Genomic DNA, 23,021 nt, shown 5'->3' with positions numbered 1-23,021 from the left:
CATTTCCGTCACTGTATTATTAAGGACTGTAGTGGTAACAGTTGACACTGGCAATGTACCCCTGTGACATTTTGAATTAGGAGTTGATGACAGCCATACAGGAGGAGACTTCAGAATGATTTTACTAGTCACAAATATACTGTGCAGTCTGTGCAGTAAGGTAAATTTATTTAGCTGTCATAGGCCTCATTTATGTACTGCATGAATGAGGCCTGATTCTGGCCCGAGCTGCATTATGCCAACACATTCAATGATTAGTAAGCTGCAATATATTACACCTTAGTTTTTGGGTTTAAATGCGCTATAAAACTCCTTGAATGCCTCTTCCTGCACGGCCTGAGGTAATATCTCAAAATGGTCCGCTACTTGCTTGACCCCGAAAACCCAATAAAATGATGCAAGGCTCGGGGTTCCAACTTGGGAGTGCACTTCAAGAACACTTGTGAGACAGCTCAAGCTATCAAGGGCATGCACATTCGTAAGGCCACCAAGTGCTTGAAAGATGTCACCTTAAAGAAGCAATGCATTCCTTTCCGCCGCTACAACGGAGGTGTTGGCAGGTGTGCGCAGGCTAAACAGTGGGACTGGACACAGGGAAGTTGGCCGAAGAAGAGTGTAGAATTCCTCCTACACATGCTGAAGAATGTTGAGAGCAATGCAGAACTCAAGGGTTTGGATGTTGATTCCCTGGTCATTGAGCACATTCAGGTGAACAAGACTCCCAAGATGCGCAGACGAACCTATCATGCTCACAGGCGAATCAACCCCATACCACATTGAGATGATCTTAATTGAAAAGGAGCAAATTGGCCCCAAACCAGAGGAGGAAATTGCCCAGAAAAAATCTCTCAGAAGAAATTGAAGAAGCAAAAACTCTTGGCTCGGGACTAAAAATGTACAGAAATAAATTGCATCCGTCTAAAAAAAAAAATAATAATAATTCCTTGAACGTAGAAATTTTAGTAAGTAAAGTCTGAGCAGTTTCCTATTATTAGTAATTCTTTTTTTTTACCCCTTTCTCCCTTGTTCCCTCATTTTCTTCCCGCTTTCCTTTTACTGCCCCCCCCTCCCCCAATACACACACCCTTTTTCCTTCTCTCCATTTTCCTCCCTCCTTTCCACCTACAGTATTCGCTACACATTTTTAAGACTGCATACCTAATGTGGAAAATAAACTTGATACATTTTCCCATGCAGCATATTAGGCAAAGCAATTGAACTGCACATTTAGCACTTTCATAATTAATTATGATCAAGGCCCAGGTTTGCACAGTTAAATCCTTAGACAGATTAACATGTGATTAGAAACAAAAAAGGCTTTATAGAAAAACTACCTTGGGATAGGATTGCCAGTAGAATGAACAATACTTATAAAAGCTATAGACAGTTAGCACTGCCTCACTGGGTGGTAACGGCCACTTCCAATAGTCATTTGGTGCACTTCTACAAAGTCCAATGGCTAGTACAGTCTTTCCAATATTAGTAGATTCAAAACTAGATACATACTCTGATCCTTATCATCTCTCTCATTCCTTTCTGATTATATAGCTGATATTCATGCAAAGCCTTAACAAGTATTTGTGGACTAGACACAAGGCACTCTAATCAGAATGAGAGATCAGCAAACAAAAAGGAAACCATCAATTGGTTGCGTGGGAGGCAGGGGCTTAATAAAGTACCAAGTGAACTACACAGATATACATAAAATATATATTCTTTATCAATAAAGTGCTAAAAATGAGGAGAGACCAGGAGACAAGTGTTTTGTACTAAAAGGAGCAGGCCATGTTGGACGGTCTTCCAGCCATGCTTGAATATGTTCCATTGCTTACTGTGACAGTGATTAAAAGACTCGTCATTAAGTCCTTATAGGATTACTGTCAGTTAGACAAACCCAGCCTACTGTCATTTGAGCTTGCCATGTCAAAAGAATCTAGCATTTGACAATTATCAAGGGAGTAAAAGACACCCAATGACAGCTGAAAATGAGATCTCCAAATACTGGCAAATCACTTGTCAGTTCCTGGCACCAGCCTTTCATTGACATCCATGTTGGCTTATCTCTCTAGAGAAGAGGAACAATGAAACTTCACAGATCCCCTCTCCATCCTGCAGGGATTTTTACAAGCACAACTGTCAGATGGAAGAATGTGATTGAATATTTCATTCCTCCGGAGTCAATCGATACTCAGTCAATCATACCTCACACACATTAGCTAGCATCTGAAGCTTGAAGCTGCTTTTATAACTAGTTCAAATGTCATGGCTTTTAAATATACAAAGCAGACTTAATTACATCTAATTTTCTCTTCATGAGTAAACTCCACTAAGGGGATATGCCAATGAATTCTTCAAGGACCCTTACCCAGTTGATTGGTATAGAGGTATCGAGTTTATAAACTACAAAGCCACAGGCATTTTATAAAACCGGAAAATAACTCATTTGTTTCTTATGGAAGAACTCTAGAGAAATAAATAAACCTTTGTTTCCTCCATATCATATAGATGGGAGCTTGCAGAGCCGATTTTAAAACTGTGCTATGTGTGCTTTTTTGTAGATTCATGTTAAAAGAATACCCTCTTCATGAAAGGGACTATTATAGGCACACTATCTGTAAAAAACTTTAACAATATAAAAATAACAATAACTTTATTATAATACGCTTAAGAAACAGAGCAACAAAGATGCCGCTACATCAAACATGCATGAATTACACAGCGATGTTCACATATGATATCCTTGGCCCTGAATTGATGGGCCAGAGACACTGACGCGTTTCCAAAATAAAGTTGGAAGCACGCCCGACCCAGACCTACAAGGCCACTTGGGCAGCCAACAGGCAGTGGAGTTTACCAGTGCATAGACATACTGATTGTTTGTTGCCCAGAAGTAGTATTGACGGAACCGGAACAGATGCTGAAATTATTAAGAAAGTAACAGGAGCTGTTGGAGAAATCAGCCATTTATTATCCAATCGGCATACCATGCAGCAGCAGCTTGTTCGTTATCCTACAGAAGCCTTTTGCAACCATGGTGCCTTGAGGATTCTTCAGGAGTGCCTTGGCAAAATGCCTATAAATTGCCCAAAAATTGTATACAAGCTGGCGTGTGGATGAAGGCTGCCCTTTTAGTAACACTAATTCACAAGTTTTCGTTGTGCATCATTACAACCTTCTAGCTACCAGCGCCCTAACTACCAATGGGGTCATCAGTTAATAAGGATGATGTCAGTCTCCTGTATAGTATCCTTGTTTGACCCTCCCCTGCCCCTCTCCATCAGCATTGGGGTCACATTAGCTGAGTGATAGAGAAAAACTGAGGGAGAAGAGAAACATTGGAATACTAGTCAGTACCAGTTTGAAAATTTGTATTTCTTTGGCAGAATAAATCATCTCTAACGTTGGGTGTCATACTTGAACTTGTGGATGTTGCTGCATTATGTAAAACAAATAGAATAGTTTTACAAACTGTTCCCACAAAGTTGGGTGCATGAAATTGTCAAAATGTCTTGGTATGCTGACTTCCTAAGAGTTCCCTTCACTGGAACTAAGGGGCCAAGCTCAAACCCTGAAAAACAACCCCACACCATAATCCCCCCTGCACCAAATGATTTGGACCAGTGCACAAAGCAAGGCCAACCTAAATCGAACTTGAAACGGTGAATGAGGAAGCACCAGACCCCCTTCTGTAAGCCAAACCGCACATAGTGTGAACCCAGCCTTAATCTTCCAATAGGGAGATGTTCCAATGGCAGCCCTCTAAGATGGGAATTCCATTCGCTCTGGAGAGACTTTCTTTCTTTCCCTGTTATGTTTCCAAGATAGGAAGTGAAAGTAAATCTCTCAGCAAGGCAGAGACAGCATAAAATAACTTTATTGGGGATTTAACTCTTCTATATTTTGTGTATAATGTAAAAAAAAGTTTTGACTTTACATACACTTTAGAAACTGCAAGTTCAGCAATGTGCCATACCAGGTAGAAATAACTACATCACACTTTTCCGATGAAAGCTTCTATTTGGCACGAGGAAAATGATAATATCTAGAATTGGCTGCACAAACTTTTTTTAAAGGAAACAATGGCTATTGGGACTTTTCATTAAAATCTCATCACATCAAAATATGTCACATCCATATTGATATAAAAGTTACTTAAAACATGAAAAATATGTCAGAAAAAATACTAGGGGTTAATTTATTATGGCTGTGGCAAAAAAAAGCCAAAAGTGTGTTGTAGTCAATAGCCACCCCCAACACACACAATGGGAAAAAGAAAATAGTAATATGATTTAATGTGATAGGAACATTTCTAGGTTCTCTTCACTTCACTTTGCATTTGGGGGAAACAGTATTCCTTGGATTTGTAAAATTAAGCCCTCTAGATTTGCCTCTGACTGACCAAACTAGCTTGCGTCTTAAAGTGGACGTGCCTATGGCCTCGTACACATGACCGTTTTCCTCGACAGAATCCATCAAGAAACTTGGTGGCAGAGCTTTTTTGCCGAGGAAAACGGTTGTGTGTATGTTTTTCGTCGAGAAAACTGTCGTGGAACTCGACGAGAAAAAAAGAGAACAAGTTCTCTTTTTCCTCATCGGGAGTCTCAATTTCCTCGTTGTGTTTCTCGTCGGGCTGGTTTACGATGAGAAACACGTTCGTGTGTATGCTTAGAAACCCGCGCATGCTCAGAATAAAGTATGAGATGGGAGCGTGCCTTTGGTAAAAGTAGGGTTTGTAATGGAGATAGCACATTCGTCACGCTGTAACAGACTGAAAATCGCGAATCGTCTCTCACCAAACTTTTACTTAACACGCAGTAACATGAGATTAGCAAAAGCAGCCCCAAGGGTGGCGCCAGTGGAATCAAACTTTCCCTTAGTGCCGTCGTACGTGTTGTAAGTCACCGTGTTTGAGAACGACGAGATTTTGTCTTGACAGTGTATACGCAAAGAAAGCTTGTCAAGATTCTCGACAAGCCTAACAAGGAACTCGTCGAGGAAAATTATGTTTCATTTACGACGAGTTCCTCGATCGTGTGTAAGACCAGCTATATAAGTAAACCTTGCATTCACAGCCTAAAAGGTGGCTGTGATGAATGCACTGCTAAAGTGCAGAATCATGGGAACAATATAAGTAGCTCTTATGCCGCATACACACGATCGGAATTTCCAACAAGAAAAGTTCGATGTGAGCTTTTGGTCAGAAATTCCAACCGTGCGTAGGCTCCATCTGACTTTTTCTGTCGGAATTTCCGACAGCAAAAAATTTGAGAGCTGATCGTCTGTATGCAATTCCGACGTGCAAAAAAACACACATGCTCGAAATCAATTTGGCGCATAATCAGAATCATTGAACTTAATTTTTCTCAGCTTGTTGTAGTGTTATATGTCACCGCATTCTTGCCGGTCGGAATTGTGTGTCCGTGTGTATGCAACACAAGTTTGAGCCAACATTCCTTCGGAAAAAAATCCACAATTTTCTTGTCGGAATTTCCGATCGTGTGTTCGCGGCATTAGGCATCATATCAATTTCTGTGTCTTTGTGGAGCTCCTTGGTTCTTAGGCCAAGTTTTATACAGGACCTGAAGTCAAAATAAACCCCCAAACCCTCTGGTACTAAGCTCTGACCCTATTATTTAACTGTTAAATGCAGGATTTTAGTAGGTGATGGTGGCAGTGGTGGGACATAGTACTTTAGGCCTAAGGTAAAATACCAACAGTTGCACACCCCATGAGCTGTGAACTACAGCATTGTTTGCAAGTCCCACCCTTTTTGCAGCCATCTGCAAAATTGCTAGATTGCTGGCTATCCCTAGGTTTGGTACTGGGATGAGGCTTTGGTTTTTTTCCATAGAAAATTGTAAGTGGTCAAGGCTTAAAGTTTATCTAAACCCAAGACAAAAGTGCAGCTTACCACTACTTATAGTGGATATATTCCTTTTCTTTCCTTTAGTTTCACCTTGTGATCCTGCCAGTAACACACTCCTAGGGTGACAATGCTCAATCCCCATACATTACAGTCGTATGCAAAAGTTTAGGAACCCCTGACAATTTCCATGATTATCATTTATAAATATTTGGATCAGCAATTTCATTTTGATCTCTCAAATAACTGAAGGTCACAGTAATATTTCAGTAGTGAAAAATTGGCTTTATTGGATTAACAGAAAATGTGCAAAATGCATCAAAATGAAATTAGACAGGTGCATAAATTTGGGCACCCCAACAGAAAAATCACATCAATATTTAGTAGAGCAGAAATAACAGCCTCTAGATCAACGGTGCCCAACCTTTTGAAGATCAAGGGCCACTTAAGCGACTTGGTAACCGGATGGCAGCCCACTCTACTCTAAAGAGCCCACTCTACTTTTTTTTTGCGGATTGGATTGGAGGTAGGCGTTTGTAAACACAAGTCCATTTACATCTGCCACTCCTTAGAGGTGAATGGATGGCTCAAGTGGGTCGGACTGACTGTGTGAAGGGGGCCTAAGGCTGCTTTCACACTGATGCGCTGTTGTTTACCCGCACCAAGGGTGCAGCACAGTTCAACTGTGGCTTTCCTGTAGGTTAGCTGCACTTTGCCATAGACTTCTATTATATCCTATAGATGTGGTGCACTTTCAGAAAGCACACAAAACTCACAGGTAATTGAAGTCTATGGCTCAGTGCAGGTAACCCGCAGGTGCACTACTCTGCACCTGTGGATCAGATTGAAACCACTGCAGAACAGATATTCCCATATATATACACTGTGATTTTAGTAACAAACTTACCTTTAATAACAGTATTCTATTCTATTTTATTACATCCCAGAGCAGGAGGTCGCGGGCCACATCAGAGGGCTCCGCAGGGCCACATGTGGCCCCCGGGCCACTGGTTGGGCACCCCTGCTCTAGATGCTTCCTATAGCCTGTAATGAGTAATGAGGATGTAATGAGGATTCTGGATGAATGTATTTTGGACCATTCCTCCTTACAAAACATCTCCAGTTCAGCTAGGTTTGATGGTTGCCGAGCATGGACAGCCCGCTTCAAATCACACCACAGATGTTCAATGATATTCAGGTCTGGGGACTGGGATGGCCATTCCAGAACATTGTACTTGTTCCTCTGCATAAATGCTGAGTAGATTTTGAGCCGTGTTTTGGGTTGTTGTCTTGTTGAAATATCCAGCCTCGGCGTGACTTCAACTTTATGACTGATTCCTCAACATTATTCTCAAGAATCTGCTGATATTGATTGGAATCCATGCGACCCTCAACTTTAACCAGATTCCCAGTACCGGCACTGGCCACACAGCCCCACAGAATGATGGAACCTCCACCAAATTTTACTGTGGGTAGTAAGTGGGTAGAAAATGTTTTTATTGGAATGCTGTGTTCTTTTGCCGCCATGCATAACGCCCCTTGTTATGACCAAATAACTCAATCTTTGTTTCATCAGTCTACAGCACCTTATTCCAAAATGAAGCTGGCTTGTCCAAATGTGCGTTTGCATACCTCAAGCGACTCCGTTTGTGGCGTGTGCAGAAAAGGCTTCTTTCACATCACTCTCCCATACAGCTTCTCCCTGTGCAAAGTGCACAAAATTGTTGAAGGATGCACAGTGACACCATCTGCAGCAAGTTGATGTTGTAGGTCTTTGGAAATGGTCCGTGGGCTGTTTTTGACCGTTCTCACCTTCGCCTTTGCCTCTCCAATATTTTATGTGCCTGCCACCTCTCGCCTTAACAAGAACTGTGCCTGTGGTCTTCCATTTCCTCACTATGGGCCTGATTCTCAAAAGAGATACGCAGACTTAACTGCTGTTCAGCCTGCGTATCCCTGTGCCTAACTTTGGAAACGATTCTCAAAAGGCTTTTTCCAAAGTTAGGCAGAAAATCTGACATGTGTAAGACACTTACACGGTCAGATTTTAGGATGCAGTACCGCATCCGCCACTGGGGGCATTTCTCATTGAAATGCAGCTTTGCGTATGCAAATGAGGACTTAAGCAGATTTTCAAAGCATTTCAGCACTGTGATTTCTGCGTAAGTTCCGAATTTGCCTGCGCAAAACTAGGGCTGGTTTTATAATGTGGAAACTTAGTCACACATTGTAAAGGCCCGTTCCAGCGACGGCATTTGGTATGCATTCCTGAGGGAGAACTCCACGGCAATTTTTAAATTCAAAACCGGCATGGGTTCCCCCCCAGGAGCATACCAGGCCCTTAGGTCTGGTATGGGTTGTAAGGAGACCCCCCCCACGCCGAAAAATTGACGTAGGGGGTCCCCCTACAATCCATACCAGACCCGTATCCAAAGCACGCTACCCGGCCGGTCAGGAATGGGAGTGGGGACGAGCGAGCGTCCCCCCCTCCTGAGCCGTGCCAGGCCGCATGCCCTCAACATGGGGGGGTTGGGTGCTCTGGGGCAGGGGGGCGCACTGCGGGCCCCCCCACCCCAGAGCACCCTGTCCCCATGTCGATGAGGACAGGACCTCTTCCCGACAACCCTTGCCATTGGTTGTCGGGGTCTGCGGGTGGGGGCTTATCGGAATCTGGGAGTACCCTTTAATAAGGGGGCCACCAGATACCGGCCCCCCACCCTAAGTGAATGGATATGGGGTACATCGTACCCCTATCCATTCACCTGGAGGCAAAAAGTAAAAGTTAGTAAACACACAACACAAGGGTTTTTAAAATAATTTATTATTCTGCTCCGGATGCCCCCCCTGTCTTCGTTATTAGCTCAATTACCAGGGGGGGCTTCTTCTTCCACTCTCCGGGGGTCTTCTCCGCTCTCCGGGGGGGGGGGTTTCTTCTTCCGCTCTCCGGGGGGGGCTTCTCCGGACTCCGGGGGGCTTCTTCCATCTTCTCCCCTCTTCCGCTGTTGACTCGGCGAACCCCGGTTCTTCTGCAGCTCTCCGGTGCCTTGTTCTTCAGCGCTGGCTGCCTGCTATGTTTGTGTGTTAGCTCAATTAGTAACAGGCAGCCGGCGCGGTCTTCTGTGACGTCAGGGTCTTCTGTTCTTCTCTCTTCCGATGTTGACTCGTCGCCTGTTGTCGCTGTAATGATGGAAGCGCGCCTTGCATCCCATTTATATAGGCATCACCGTCCCATCATGCTCCGGCAGGTACCCACGTGGTGGGTGCCTACCCACGTGCACCCACCACGTGGGTACCTACCGGAGCATGATGGGACGGTGATGCCTATATAAATGGGATGCAAGGCGCGCTTCCATCATTACAGCGACAACAGGCGATGAGTCAACATCGGAAGAGAGAAGAACAGAAGACCCTGACGTCACAGAAGACCGCGCCGGCTGCCTGTTACTAATTGAGCTAACACACAAACATAGCAGGCAGCCAGCGCTGAAGAAGAAGGCACCGGAGAGCTGCAGAAGAACCGGGGTTCGCCGAGTCAACAGCGGAAGAGGGGAGAAGATGGAAGAAGCCCCCCGGAGTCCGGAGAAGCCCCCCCCCGGAGAGCGGAAGAAGAAACCCCCCCCGGAGAGTGGAAGAAGACCCCCGGAGAGTGGAAGACCCCCGGAGAGCGGAAGAAGAAGCCCCCCTGGTAATTGAGCTAATAACGAAGACAGGGGGGGCATCCGGAGCAGAATAATAAATTATTTTAAAAACCCTTGTGTTGTGTGTTTACTAACTTTTACTTTTTGCCTCCAGGTGAATGGATAGGGGTACGATGTACCCCATATCCATTCACTTAGGGTGGGGGGCCGGTATCTGGGGGCCCCCTTATTAAGGGGACTCCCAGATTCCGATAAGCCCCCGCCCGCAGACCCCGACAACCAATGGCAAGGGTTGTCGGGAAGAGGTCCTGTCCTCATCGACATGGGGACAGGGTGCTCTGGGGTGGGGGGGCCCGCAGTGCGCCCCCCTGCCCCAGAGCACCCAACCCCATGTTGAGGGCATGCGGCCTGGCACGGCTCAGGAGGGTGGGGGACGCTCGCTCGTCCCCACTCCCATTCCTGACCGGCCGGGTAGCGTGCTTTGGATACGGGTCTGGTATGGATTGTAGGGGGACCCCCTACGTCAATTTTTCGGCGTGGGGGGGTCTCCTTACAACCCATACCAGACCTAAGGGCCTGGTATGCTCCTGGGGGGGGAACCCATGCCGTTTTTTTCTTTGAAAATTGGCATGGAGTTCTCCCTCTCAGGAATGCATGCTGAGCGACGCTGTCATTTTTTTTTATAATTATTTGTTTTCCCGGCGCGTCTTTTTTTTTCACCCGTCGCAACTTTAGTGTCCCGTCGAAATTCTCAAAGCCGCCCGGCGTTAATTACGTTCGCGCGCTGCACGTCGGGAAAATGACGTCACACGCATGCGCAGTACGGCCGGCGCGGGAGCGCGCCTCATTTAAATTTTAAACGCCCCCAGGAGAGGAGGACCGCCTTACGACGGCGGCACTTAAGTTACACGGCCTGAAATTTCTACCTAAGTGCTTTGACGATCGGGCACTTAGGTAGAAATTTTAAGTCAGTGTAACTTAACTGCTGAAATTTAAGTTACGCAGACTTTTTGAGAATTTGGCCCCATGTTCCTCACAGTGGACACTGACCCCTTATATCTCTGCGATAACCTTTTGTAGCCTTCCCCTAAACCATATTGTAGAACAATCTTTGTTTTCAGGTCATTTGAGAGGAGAGTCAAAGAGAACAACAACTTGCAATTGGCCACCTTAAATACTGTTTCTCGTGATTGGATGCACCTGTCTATGAAGTTTAAGGCTTAATGAGTTGACCAAACCAATTGTGTGTTCCAATTAATCAGTGCTAAGTAGTTAAAGGTATTTAAATCAACAAAATGACAAAGGGTGCCCAAATTTATGCACCTGTCTAATTTCATTTTGATGCATATTGCGCATTTTCTGTTAATCCAATAAACCTAATTTTACTACTATATTATTACTGTGTCCTTCAGTTACCAGTATTTGAGAGATCAAAATGAAATTGCTGATCCAAACACCCAAATATTTATAAATGATAATCTTGGAAATTGTCAGGGGTTCCTAAACTTTTGCATACGACTGTATCTAAAGAGGAACGGCATTGTTACACTAGGAAAAGACTACAGAATACCTCCCTCTTTTCTTCTCCATATATGTTTTGTAGTCCATGGAGATAGCTGGGAAAAAGAAAGCGTAGAGAGTTATCAGCATAAAAGATTTCTGGCAGGTATTTTTATGCACTTATCAAGTAGATGTAACGAAATGCTTTCAATTGTACATGTAATAGAGCAAACAAGAACAAACAAGAGGAATTCATTGTTGGGGTTTTCATACACTTTTATTTTGACTCTGACTTTGAATCTGTCTCAATATTCTAGATGCTCCACAGAGACGCAGTGGTCAATTAGAAGTCTGCAACAGGTACCCGCAGACACCACAATGTTTTAGCACTTCTGTAACCATATGCACTAAATAAGCCAGGGCAGGTTCACTTTAAGTATCATTATATACAGACAGGGGAATGGCAATAAGCAGATTTTATTTAAATGGGCTTACTTTCAAATTAAAATTTCCATTTTGAACCGGTTGTGACTCTTTTACTTACTTTAAAAAAGCAAACCTCAAACCAATTAAAATAGCAAAATGTTGCAATTTGCATCTGAATAGATATCTGGGGGGCTTTGTATTATCTTTAGCATTTCTCGTAAGGCAAAAGATTGCGCCTTTCTCCATTTTTGCATTTTTCTCCCCTTGAGATGTTATATTCATTAGCCATATTGTTTGAAAACTGGAAATGACTAATAAAATGATTGTTGTGCTGACTACAAAATGATATATTAATTTGACATTTCGCTAAACACAAATAAAGAACTAATGTGACCTGATTCTTTTTAGACTTTCTGTACTTTTCCAGTGAGAAGACCAGAGGTGTCACGTGGCACTTTCAAGGCAACATGTGAGCCAGGGGCATTCTGGGAAATTAGTGCTTCAAAGGGCATAAGAAATGGAGTCCTGAGAGGCAGCAAAAAAAGCAATTATAAAAAAAAAAATTTGAACAGAGATATGTAGCTTTGTTTGCAGGTGATGGCAAAGTACAGCTTTCAACAGAAAAGTAGACAATATATATTAAAATGCATTTTTCACCAAGTACAGATTGATGGTGTTAACCACTTAAGACCCGGACCAAAATGCAGGTAAAAGACCAGGCCCCTTTTTGCGATTCGGCACTGCGTCGCTTTAACTGACAATTGCGCGGTCGTGCGACGTGGCTCCCAAACAAAATTGGCATCCTTTTTTCCCCACAAATAGAGCTTTCTTTTGGTGGTATTTGATCACCTCTGCGTTTTTTTTTTCCTCAGTTTAGGCCGATACGTATTCTTCTACCTATTTTTGTTAAAAAAAATCGCAATAAGCGTTTAACGGTTGGTTTGCGCAAAATTTATAGCGTTTACAAAATAGGGGATAGTTTTATTGCATTTTTATAAAAAAATAAAAAAATTTTACTACTAATGGCGGCGATCAGCAATTTTTTTCGTGACTGTGACATTATGGCGGACACTTCGGACAATTTTGACACATTTTTGGGACCATTGTCATTTTCACAGTAAAAAATGCATTTAAAATGCATTGTTTATTGTGAAAATGACAGTTGCAGTTTGGGAGTTAACCACAGGTGGCACTGATAGGGTTATGTGTGACCTGAAGTGTGTTTACAACTGTAGGGGGGTGTGGCTGTAGGTGTGACGTCATCGATTGTGTCTCCCTATAAAAGGAATGGCACGATCGATGCACGATCGATGTTGATGCTGAAGTTCACAGTGAAGAACGGGGAAGACGTGTTTACACACGGCTCTCCCCGTTCTTCAGCTCCAGCGGCGATCGGGTCCGCGAGTCCCGCGGTCCCGGTCACGGAGCTTCGGACTGGGTCGCGGGAGTGCGCCGCGGGCGCATGCCCGCGACCCACGGCTGGGTACTAGTACAGGACGTACCTGTACGTGGATGTGCCCAGCCATGCAATTCTGCCGACGTATATGTGCAGGAGGTGGTCCTTAAGTGGTTAATATAAGAGCTAATTTATTTACAAATAGAGCATCATGGGCATAGATGGTTTGGGTTACATGTAGGGCTGCAACTAACGATTATTTTCATAATTGATTAGTTGGCCGATTATTGTTTTGATTAATTGATTAATCAGATAATAGCCTTAAAAAAAATATATATGCATTTTTATTTTTTTTGGGGCCAATTTGTTGTTGGGCAGATTACAAAACACAAATTGCCGCAAAAACACATTACATGCTTTTCTGCAGCTTCTCTATTGAAGTATATTGAACCAAAAGAAACAAAATAGTACCGTTTTGCGTTAAGTCCTTGCCCTTTCCAAATACGCAGCAGCTGAAAAATAATCATGGATGTGAACGTGTCCCATAGGAAAACATGTAAATGAACTGTAGTGTGTTTCTGCAAAAAGCACCAAAAAACAGAGGTGTGACCCCGGCCTGAGATGTTTAGTAACATAATGGGGTTAAAAAAACAAAAATAAGTACAAAAAGAGCAAATAATCGCTACTGTGGGACCGTGAAAGTAATATTTACAGTAGCGATTTGCTTTTTTGTACTGTAAAGGGCTAATTTTAGGTTTTTTTAACCCCATTATGTTACTGGACGATTAATCGATTATGAAAATTGTAGTCGATTAATTTCATAATCGATTAGTTGTCGATTAATCGATTAGTTGTTTTGGCCTTAGTTACATGTAACAGTGTGTAAGTCCCTTTTACTGAGTAGCTCTGTCCGTGGGTTGCTGGGGGGCCCTTCTGTCCATCATCCTAACTCATCCTAACTTAGTAAGAGATATATAACAAGGCGGGTGGATTTAGGGAGTAGCTAGTGAAGTAGCAGCCCAGATAGCAAGCAATTGTGCTGCAAGTTTGAAAATGACTTGCTAAGCTGTTGCTAGACTTGCCAGGCTTCACAAGTTTGTTGCACAATTACAGCAAGTCTGCATTGCATGACTCCAGATCAACTTTTGCAAGTCTGCTGCAAGTTCCAGTTCAGTTATGTTGTTCAATAGTCATCCCAACACAGGGGTCACCGTGGCTGAATTTTCATGCTGTAGACTTGCAGAGCTCTTGCTGTAGACTCACCACTGCAACTTTGCTCTTGCTAGAGACTTGCCACACAAATTTGCTACAAATTAAAAAAGTGAACTAGAACTTGTGCTTCAAGTTAACAGAATTCACCACTGCCACAAATTTGTGGCACATTATCCTAGCTATCGGTGAGTGGGTGGAGACCAGAGTAGTGGTGCTGGCAGTGGTGGCTGGTGAAGTTTTAGGATGGGGGGGGCGCAAGACCCCGCCCCTCCACGTTTGGCCCATCCGAATTCTCATAAGCCACACCCATAAGCCACACCCCTTATATAATCCACCCACTCCGCCCCTGTATTCCACTTGCTTCCTCTCATAGTGTCAGGAGTATACAGCTCAGCATCACAGGACAGAGTATATAGCCCAAGTATCACAGGACAGAGTATATAGCCCCAGCATCCAGGGCTGTGGAGTCGGAGTCGGAGTCGAGGAGTCGGAGTCGGGGGAAATTTTGGGTACCTGGAGTCGGAGTCGGCAAACAATGCACCGACGCCGACTCCGACTCCTACTAAATTTAGATTGGAATAAAAATAAAAAAAAAGCAAGTTTAAATGTCCCAATTCACAAAAAGTTATAATTAATGACTTCTCTACTGTAAGAATAAAGACCAATGCATGCAGTGCCTCACGTAACCGCAAAACGAACACGTTAAGTGACCGTGAAGAAGCATGCTTTTCATGTGCTTCACTATATGGCACGCAACACACAATTAGGAGCTGCAATACTTATACTTTCCATAGTGTTCCATAGTGTTGTGTTCTGCTTTTACAGGGAACGCATGTTAGAGAACCAGTAAGTGTCCAAAAAAAATTCCAACAGGAGTTTTATAAAGCACTAAAAGAAGTTGAAAAGTATGATCGCTCATCAAAACTTACTGTTGAAGAAGCCATCCTTGTTTATCCAGAGATCGTTAGTGATGTGGCCAGAATAGTTACTGCAATGCCACCCACCCAAGTCAGTGTCGAAAGATTATTTTCAGCCCTAAAAATAATAAAGTCTGACTTAAGAGCCTCTATGAAAGAGGATCTGGCAGAGGCAATTCTCTTCCTTAGAACTCTACATTGAATTGATTTGCATTTGCTAAGCCTATAACTACATTTCAAGATTAATATAAACCATTTCTAGGTTTTACAGATTTTGTTTTTGGGTCATTATAGATAAGCTTTGTTTTTGTTCTAAAACAACCAAATAATGTGGTTTGTATTTTTGAACTGGTAAAGATCCTGTTCCTGATGTTTATGCCTGCTGCTACTATCCAGCCACTTGATTGTTTTCATTGTGTTTGTCTTTTGCTTAAACTGTGCAATACAGTAGACTGTTGGCTTCCCAGCCAGTAGTCCTGTGGTAGGTTGCGTTTCTTTCCCTCAAGGAATGTATAAAATACATTTGCATATTAATACAGAGGAGTCGGAGTCGGAGTCGGAAGTACATAAAACTGAGAAGTCGGAGTCGGAGTCGGAACATTTATCTACCGACTCCACAGCCCTGCCAGCATCACATAAAATTACTTAGAAACCCCAAACATTATATATGTATATATATTTTTCTCTTATTGTCCATGGACGGACACAGCTCCTTAAGTCTTGACAAGTGGGTTATGTTCTCTGTTTACAGGAGAGGACTAGGCAGAAACATGTTAAATGGTTAAATACATGTTACATTAACAGAGTTGAATAGCCCCGCCCAGGGGGCGGTCCCTCCAGACATAACCCTCCTCACGGCAGCATGCAGCCTCAGTTTCGTTCTGCCTAGCAAAGGAGAAGGACGTATGGCTCCCTTTGGGCCCAGCGCCCTGAGGAGAAATTTTATTTTATCTTATTTTATTTTATTTTATTTTCACTTTTTCTTGAAGAATCTTCTTTCAACTGACAGGCTGGATATTATAGATCCTTGTAGTCTACTCAGTCCGACCAGCAAGCGTGGACACACCTATGCAAAGAGGCTTTGTCTGCCACGCCATACCTCATGACTCCTGAGGTGGCCGTGAGCTTTGCTCCGAGGTCCACATATGACTGGGCTGTGATGTTGCCTCACTCACAGTGGACCGGACCGACAGCTACCTCCCTTGCGGTTGTAGGTCTGTCAGGAATGCGTCAGCGAGTCCTCGCTCGGACGGGTAAGTACAGTCCCTCCCGCTTCGGTGGGTTGGTACGGCTGGGTACTGCCTGTGTCCTCTGCAGTGTGCACCTAAAGCTACGTGGTGTGTGTACTGCCTGTGTCCTCTGCAGTGTGCACCTAAAGCTACGTGGTGTGTGTACTGTCTGTGTCTGTGCTATTTTTCTCAATGATTTTCATCCATATTGCAGGGACCAGACATTACATTAAAGCCGCAAGCAGTTTTAAATTACTTTATTCTTATAGTAATCTAATTTTGTGCAGGGACAGTTCTAAACACATGCCTCTTCACAGGCATACTATAGACACCCAGCAGGTACGATATTTAAAGGAATTGAAAAAAAAATTCGCTTTAGGCATCATTAAAATCACTGCTCCAGAAAAAACGATAATTTTTAAAACTTTTTTTCCATTGATATATGTTCCCTGGGGCAAGACCCAGGTTCTCAAAGACGTTTTGCGACAATAACTTGCATATTAGGCTTTAAAATTAGCACTTTTGAATTCGAACATTCGATTCCCATAGATGTCAATGGGCTTCTAAATGTTTGCGCGAATGGTCGGTCCGTTTGAAGGTTCTGGTGCGAACCGAATGGGGGGGGTGTTCGGGTCATCCCTAGCATTCATCTGTCTATATACAATACACGGCTTTCTAAATACAGAACAACGCATGGCTCTCTATATACACCCCCTATAGCTGGTGGCATTCTGCATTGCTGCCATTTGTAGTCCTCTATACATTGGTGGAACTACAAGGTTTCTTGCACCAGGTCTCTGAGGTTTCCACTTATGTGGTTACATACACAAATATTCTGCATAATCTCAGCATATAAACTAGGAAAACAAAACATTTCAAATTGTGCTACACCAATGAAATATTAGGGTTAGTCATAGTCACTCCTTGATTTATACCTCCCTGAACTCTATATCAGATCTCATGGTTACCACTCACCTCTCTGCACACCACAGTGATTGTTAAAGCGGGGTTCGACCCACTATTTTTTTTTTTTTTAATTCAGCAAGACAGCACACTGTAGCTGCTGTCTTTTATTAAGGACACTTACCTGTCCTAGGTGCCCGCAATGTCAGCCGTCAAATACCTCAATCGTGGCAGGTCCCGGCGCCGCCATCCTCACTAAGGGAAACAGGCAGTGGAGCCTTGCGGCTTCACTGCCCGTTTCCTACTGCGCATGTGCGAGTCTCACGGCGTATGAATGGGCGGCTGCTCTCTGGGATACACATAGTTCCCAGAAGGCAGCGCGCACCATTCCCCAGAAGACAAGGCAAGGATGAAGACCAGCCGTGGACTAGGAAGAGGCAGATTTGGAATATCCGCATAGCAACCGCAATTTCTGGTAAGTAAAATGTTTTAATTTTTTTGTAGAATTTTGGTGTAATTTTTTTTTTAGGGTGGACCTCCGCTTTAGGTGGCTGCTAGTGCCAAAGCCTACACACAGCAGGAAGAGAAGATGAAAATTCAGCTACAGTGACCCCTGTGGTGGGATGACTATTGCACAACATAACTGAACCGGAACTTACAGCAGACTTGCAGAATGTTTGCAAAGAAAGTTGATCTGGAGTCATGCAATGCAGACTTTCTGCAATTGTGCAAAAAACTTGTGAAGCCTAGCAAGTCTGGCAATAGCTTAACAATTTTCAAACTTGCAGCACAATTGCTTTCTATCTGGGAATGTATTTAGGCTATTTTAATTTACAATACATAGATACAATATTGGCCTGGTTCAGCTTTAAAGTGAACCTTTCAGTAACTAACAAGTCATTTTCTAATACATGTTTTAAAGCGGAGTTCCACCCAAAAATGGAACTTCCGCTTAATCCACTTCTCGCCCCCTTACATGCCACATTTGGAATTGTAGGCGATCGCCTGGGACACGTGACAGGTCCCAGGCGATCGCCTGTCCAATCGGATGGCGCAGTGCCGCTATGTAAATCAACCCTGACCCGACGTGATTGAAGTTTTTCCCGAACGGCGCATGCGCCATCCGTGGAATTTCCCATTGTGCATTGCTCCAAAGTACGCCGCAAGGACGTCATTGGTTTCGACGTGAACGTAAATGATGTCCAGCCCCATTCACGGACGACTTACGCAAACGACGTTACTTTTTCAAATTTCGACGTGGGAACGACGGCCATACTTAACATTGGTACGCCGCATATACGCCTCATATAGCAGGAGTAACTTTTCGCCGGGAAAAGCCTAACGTAAACGGCGGAAATGTACTGCGTCGGCCGGGCGTACGTTCGTGAATTCGCGTATCTAGCTGATTTACATATTATAGGCGTAAATCAGCGTACACGCCCCTAGCGGCCAGCATAAATATGCAGTTAAGATCCGACGGCGCAAGAGACTTACGCTGGTCGGATCTAATAGAAATCTATGCGTAACTGATTCTATGAATCAGGCGCATAGATATGACCGGCCGGACTCAGAGATACGACGGCGTATCTGGCCCTATGTCTATTTTTTCTAATAAATAATTTTGACGGTTTTACACTATGTGTGGACTTTGTGTTCCCCTGTGCTGTCTGGCTTAAACTTATTGAAGTCTGAAGCTGGCAGATTATTTTAACCATGGATGGATGCCTAGAGGCTTGTAGAGGAACATGCTCATTGGATCTGTTATGGGGATTATGTTCATTTGGTAAGAGGCTATTGTTACGTGGTGATGGGCAGGGCCATTTGAAGACATTTGGGGGCCCCAAGCAAAAACAAAAAGTGACTTTTCAAGTAGTTAAGAAGCGGGGGGGGTTGGCGGCTCCGCCTCTCACGCACGCACACATCGGCATATGTTGGTGTCCGCACAGGGGTCCCAGCAGGGAGGGCCCTTGCCGCATCGCTGCATCCTCCTGCAGTCCGGTCGGCCATGTACCATAACCGCGCGGTACAGGGGATTCAGTTTGCTGTTCCTGGGGCCGGACTGAAAGGAAGTGAACACTCAGAGTGTGCACTTCCTGTCAGTCCGGCCAGGAACAGGAACCTGAATCTCCTGTACCGCGCGGTTATGGTACACGGCCGACCGGACTGCAGGAGGACACAGCGGTGCGGCAAGGGTTCCGACGGGCCTGGTGATGGGCACAAGGTGTTTGGTCGGCCTTATGAGATATTTACATGGGATTGGTGGATTGTTCAATGTCCCACTCAATTTTTGAACTTTTTCTCTCAAATTGAGTTGAAGATTATCACATCACAGAAGTGTGACATCACATTTTTACACAATTTTGTTTTTGTAGACGTTATTTATGTTGATGCACACCTATTATATGTCTATATATTTAGATCTAACATCCAGTATTCTGATGTTTAGTAGGTGCAGCACTGTATGCATATTTGTACACTAAGGCCTCTTCCACACAGGCGGACTCCGTCGCTACGGAGTCCGCCTTCTCCGCCGGCTCAGCGGGAGATCTCTCCGCTGATCTCCGCTGACCCGGAGGATGACAAGTTCCTCTTGACTCACTGAGTGGTGAGGGGCTTGTGCAGCGCTGCTGTCTCCTATGGGGAGATCTGATGAAAACAGACAGCATGTTTGTTTTCATCAGATCTCACCTGATCCGATCCGCCATGGACGGATGAGGCCGTATCGCCATCCATCCGATTTTGGCTGATCGGGTCGGATGTCCGCTGATCTCCGCTGACATCCGACGCTCCATAGAACTGCATGGAGCAGCCGTTCAGGTCCTCCGTCGAAACTGACAGGCGGACCTGAATGGTCCGATCGTGTGAAAGGGGCCCCCTTCGGCTGTATGATAGGCATTAGGTGGGCATTAGGGGATAGGTAAAACCGTGGGTCAACTGCCTATTTTTAACACGTTCCCTGGTCCCCCATGTAAATGGGGTCTTACACTTACTTAGCATTGATGAACTTAGAATGAACAAATTGATATAGAATAGTGGTAAATTACTTTAATATACTGTACACTGTTGTCAATGAAGCTCTTCCCAGCTCTGTACCTATAAAAATATATTTCTCATTCACCACCTTTTATCCTATTATTTAAGTTGTGCACAAGTGTCAATGCATTAACCAAGGATTAATACACGGGTGGATATTTATAAAGGATCTGATACACACCCAATAAGCTGAATAGTATGTAAAACAAACAAGAGAAACCAACAACTTTCTAATCTGTCCACATCAAGGGTGTGCCTAACAGAGCTGCCCATGTATTATACTTTGTGCTTTCTTTACATTTATTGACCTATTAAGACGAATGACAGTATTGAGATACACCTAGATTTCATAATGCGTACAATTTGTCATTTTAGTTTTCATTGGATAATTTTGAGAACAATTATACATAATTTTTTTTTTAAAACAACACCTATGGCAAGATATCTGGAGGCTGCCAGTGCTGACCTTTCCTTTTGAAAATTCTTATTTGTTGGGCTGCCAGGTTGCGCGGATCCAATGGCTTCTGTACCAAAGTCACTTGTCCAGAACAAGTTTGCACATCCATATGAGCTCACTCTGACTTGCAGAATACCTGTTCTGGGTCAGTGGCTCTGATTTAATTGAAGCTCGAGACAGCCAGGCCATAAGTATGGCAGCAAAGGAAACCTACTTATCCAATTAACCACTTAAGGACCTGGCCTCTTTCTGAGATTCTCAGCATATAATGGGGTGGATTTAGTAAAGGAAAATAGACTGTGCACTTTGCAAGTTCATTTGCAATCTGCAAGAAGTGAAGTTTCACTAATCTTCTCCAGAGCTTAGTGAATGTGGTAAAGCTCGCTTGATTTCCATCATCCAATCATGTGTAAGCAAAAAAAAAATTCTTTGTATTATTTATTTGAACCTGATTGGGTATTCTTTACAAAGTGAAGTCTCACCACATTAACCACCTCCCGCCCGTCATATAGACAAATCGGGGTGCTGTCTTGTTATGGGACAATGTCACATGACACAGTCCCCAATCTCAGATAAGAGCCAATGAAACAGCTCTTCACCCATGTGCTCAGCTATGTCCAATCACAGCTGATCACATGTAAACAAGGAAATGACGGTTTTAGGCTCTCCTCGCCTCACACTGACAAATGTGAGGAGAGAAGAGCCGATCAGCAGCATCTCTTCACAGGGGAGACCTGTACAGACAATCTAGGTACTGATGAACAGTGCCCTGATTCTTAATGCAGCCCCAGCAGTACCCAGCAGTGATGCTAGTCAGTGCCCATCAGTGAAGTCAATCTGTGCCCATTAGTGTTGACAATCTGTATCTATCAGTGATGCCAATTTGTGCTCATCAGTGATGTCAATCTGTGCCCATCAGTGAGAACAATCTGTATCTATCAGTGATGCCAATTTGTGCTCATCAGTGATGTCAATCTGTGCCCATCAGTGATGACAATCTGTATCTATCAGTGATGCCAATTTGTGCTTATCAGTGATGTCAATCTGTGCCCATCAGTGAGAACAATCTGTATCTATCAGTGATGCCAATTTGTGCTCATCAGTGATGTCAATCTGTGCCCATCAGTGATGACAATCTGTATCTATCAGTGATGCCAATGTGTGCTCATCAGTGATGTCAATCAGTGCCCATCAGTGATGACTTTCAGTGCCTGCCCATCACTGCCACCTATTCATGATGCCTATCATTGCCCATAAGTGCCACCTATTAGTGCCCACCAGTGCCACTCATCAGTACCCAACAGTGCCGCCTATCATTGCCCATCAGTGTTGCCTATCAGTCCCCATCAGTGCCAACTATTAGTGCCCATCAGTGCCACCTAATAGTGCTCAATCGTGCTGCATATCAGTGCCACCTATCTGTGATGCATTTTAGTGCCTCCTTATCAATGCCACCTCATCAGTGCCTTTTAGTGCCATCTAATCAGTACCACCTCATCAGTGCAGCCTATCATTTTCATCAGTGCAGCCTCATCAGCGCACATCAGTGAATGAGTAAAATTACTTATTTACAAACTTTTCTGACAGAAACGAAGAAGAAAAAATTCAAATTTTTAATGAAATACCTCCAAAAGAAAGCTCTATTTGTGTGAAAAAAATTATAAAAATGTAATTTGGGCACAGTGTTGCATGACCATGCAATCAATTGTCATTCAAAGTGTGACAGCGCTGAAAGCTGAAAATTGGCCTAGGCAGGAAGGGGGTAAACGTGCCTGGTATTGAAGCAGTCAACTAAAGGAAAATTAGTGCAACTGCACTTGCAAAGTGGACAGTCTATTTGCCTTTAGAAAGGCCAGCCATACACGGTTTGAATCTTGGCCGGTTCAGCAGGAACTGGCCGAGATTCTAACAATTAATGGGCAGGCTGAATGTACCAAGTTGAACTGTCTGGGGCAGATCCACAAAGGAAGTACGCTGGCGTATCTACTGATACGCCGGCGTACTTTCAAATTTCCTGCGTCGTATCTTTGGTTTGAAACCTCAAACCAAGATACGACGGCATCTGGGTTAGATCTGACAGGCGTACGGCTTCGTACGCCTTCGGATCTTAGATGCAATACTTTGGCGTCCGCTGGGTGGCGTTCACGTCGTTTTCCGCGTCGGGTATGCAAATTAGCTATTTCCGACGATCCACGAACGTACGCGCGGCCGTCGCATTCTCTTACGTCGTCTCTAGTCGGCTTTTTCCGGCGTATAGTTAAAGCTGGTGTTTTGCGGCGTATAGTTAAAGCTGGTGTTTTGCGGCGTATAGATAGACTTGCCATGTTAAGTATGGCCGTCGTTCCCGCATTTATTTATTTATTTATTTTTTGCGTAAGTCGTCCGTGAATCGGGATGGACGTAATTCACGTCTATGTTAAAAAAAAATACGTCCTTGCAACGTCATT

The 23,021-nt window shown here is 43.9% G+C and overlaps 1 pseudogene; it reads left to right on the top strand.

Moving 5' to 3' along the window:
* Positions 1-339: 339 nt before the first annotated feature.
* Positions 340-891, top strand: LOC120930859 (annotated as a pseudogene).
* The last annotated feature ends 22,130 nt before the right edge of the window (positions 892-23,021 follow it).

Source organism: Rana temporaria, chromosome 3 (genome assembly GCF_905171775.1).
Source record: "Rana temporaria chromosome 3, aRanTem1.1, whole genome shotgun sequence".
NCBI classification, from domain to species: Eukaryota; Metazoa; Chordata; class Amphibia; order Anura; family Ranidae; genus Rana; species Rana temporaria.
The sequence above is the reverse complement of the archived record's forward strand: the minus strand, read 5'-3'. Positions and strand labels throughout refer to the sequence as shown.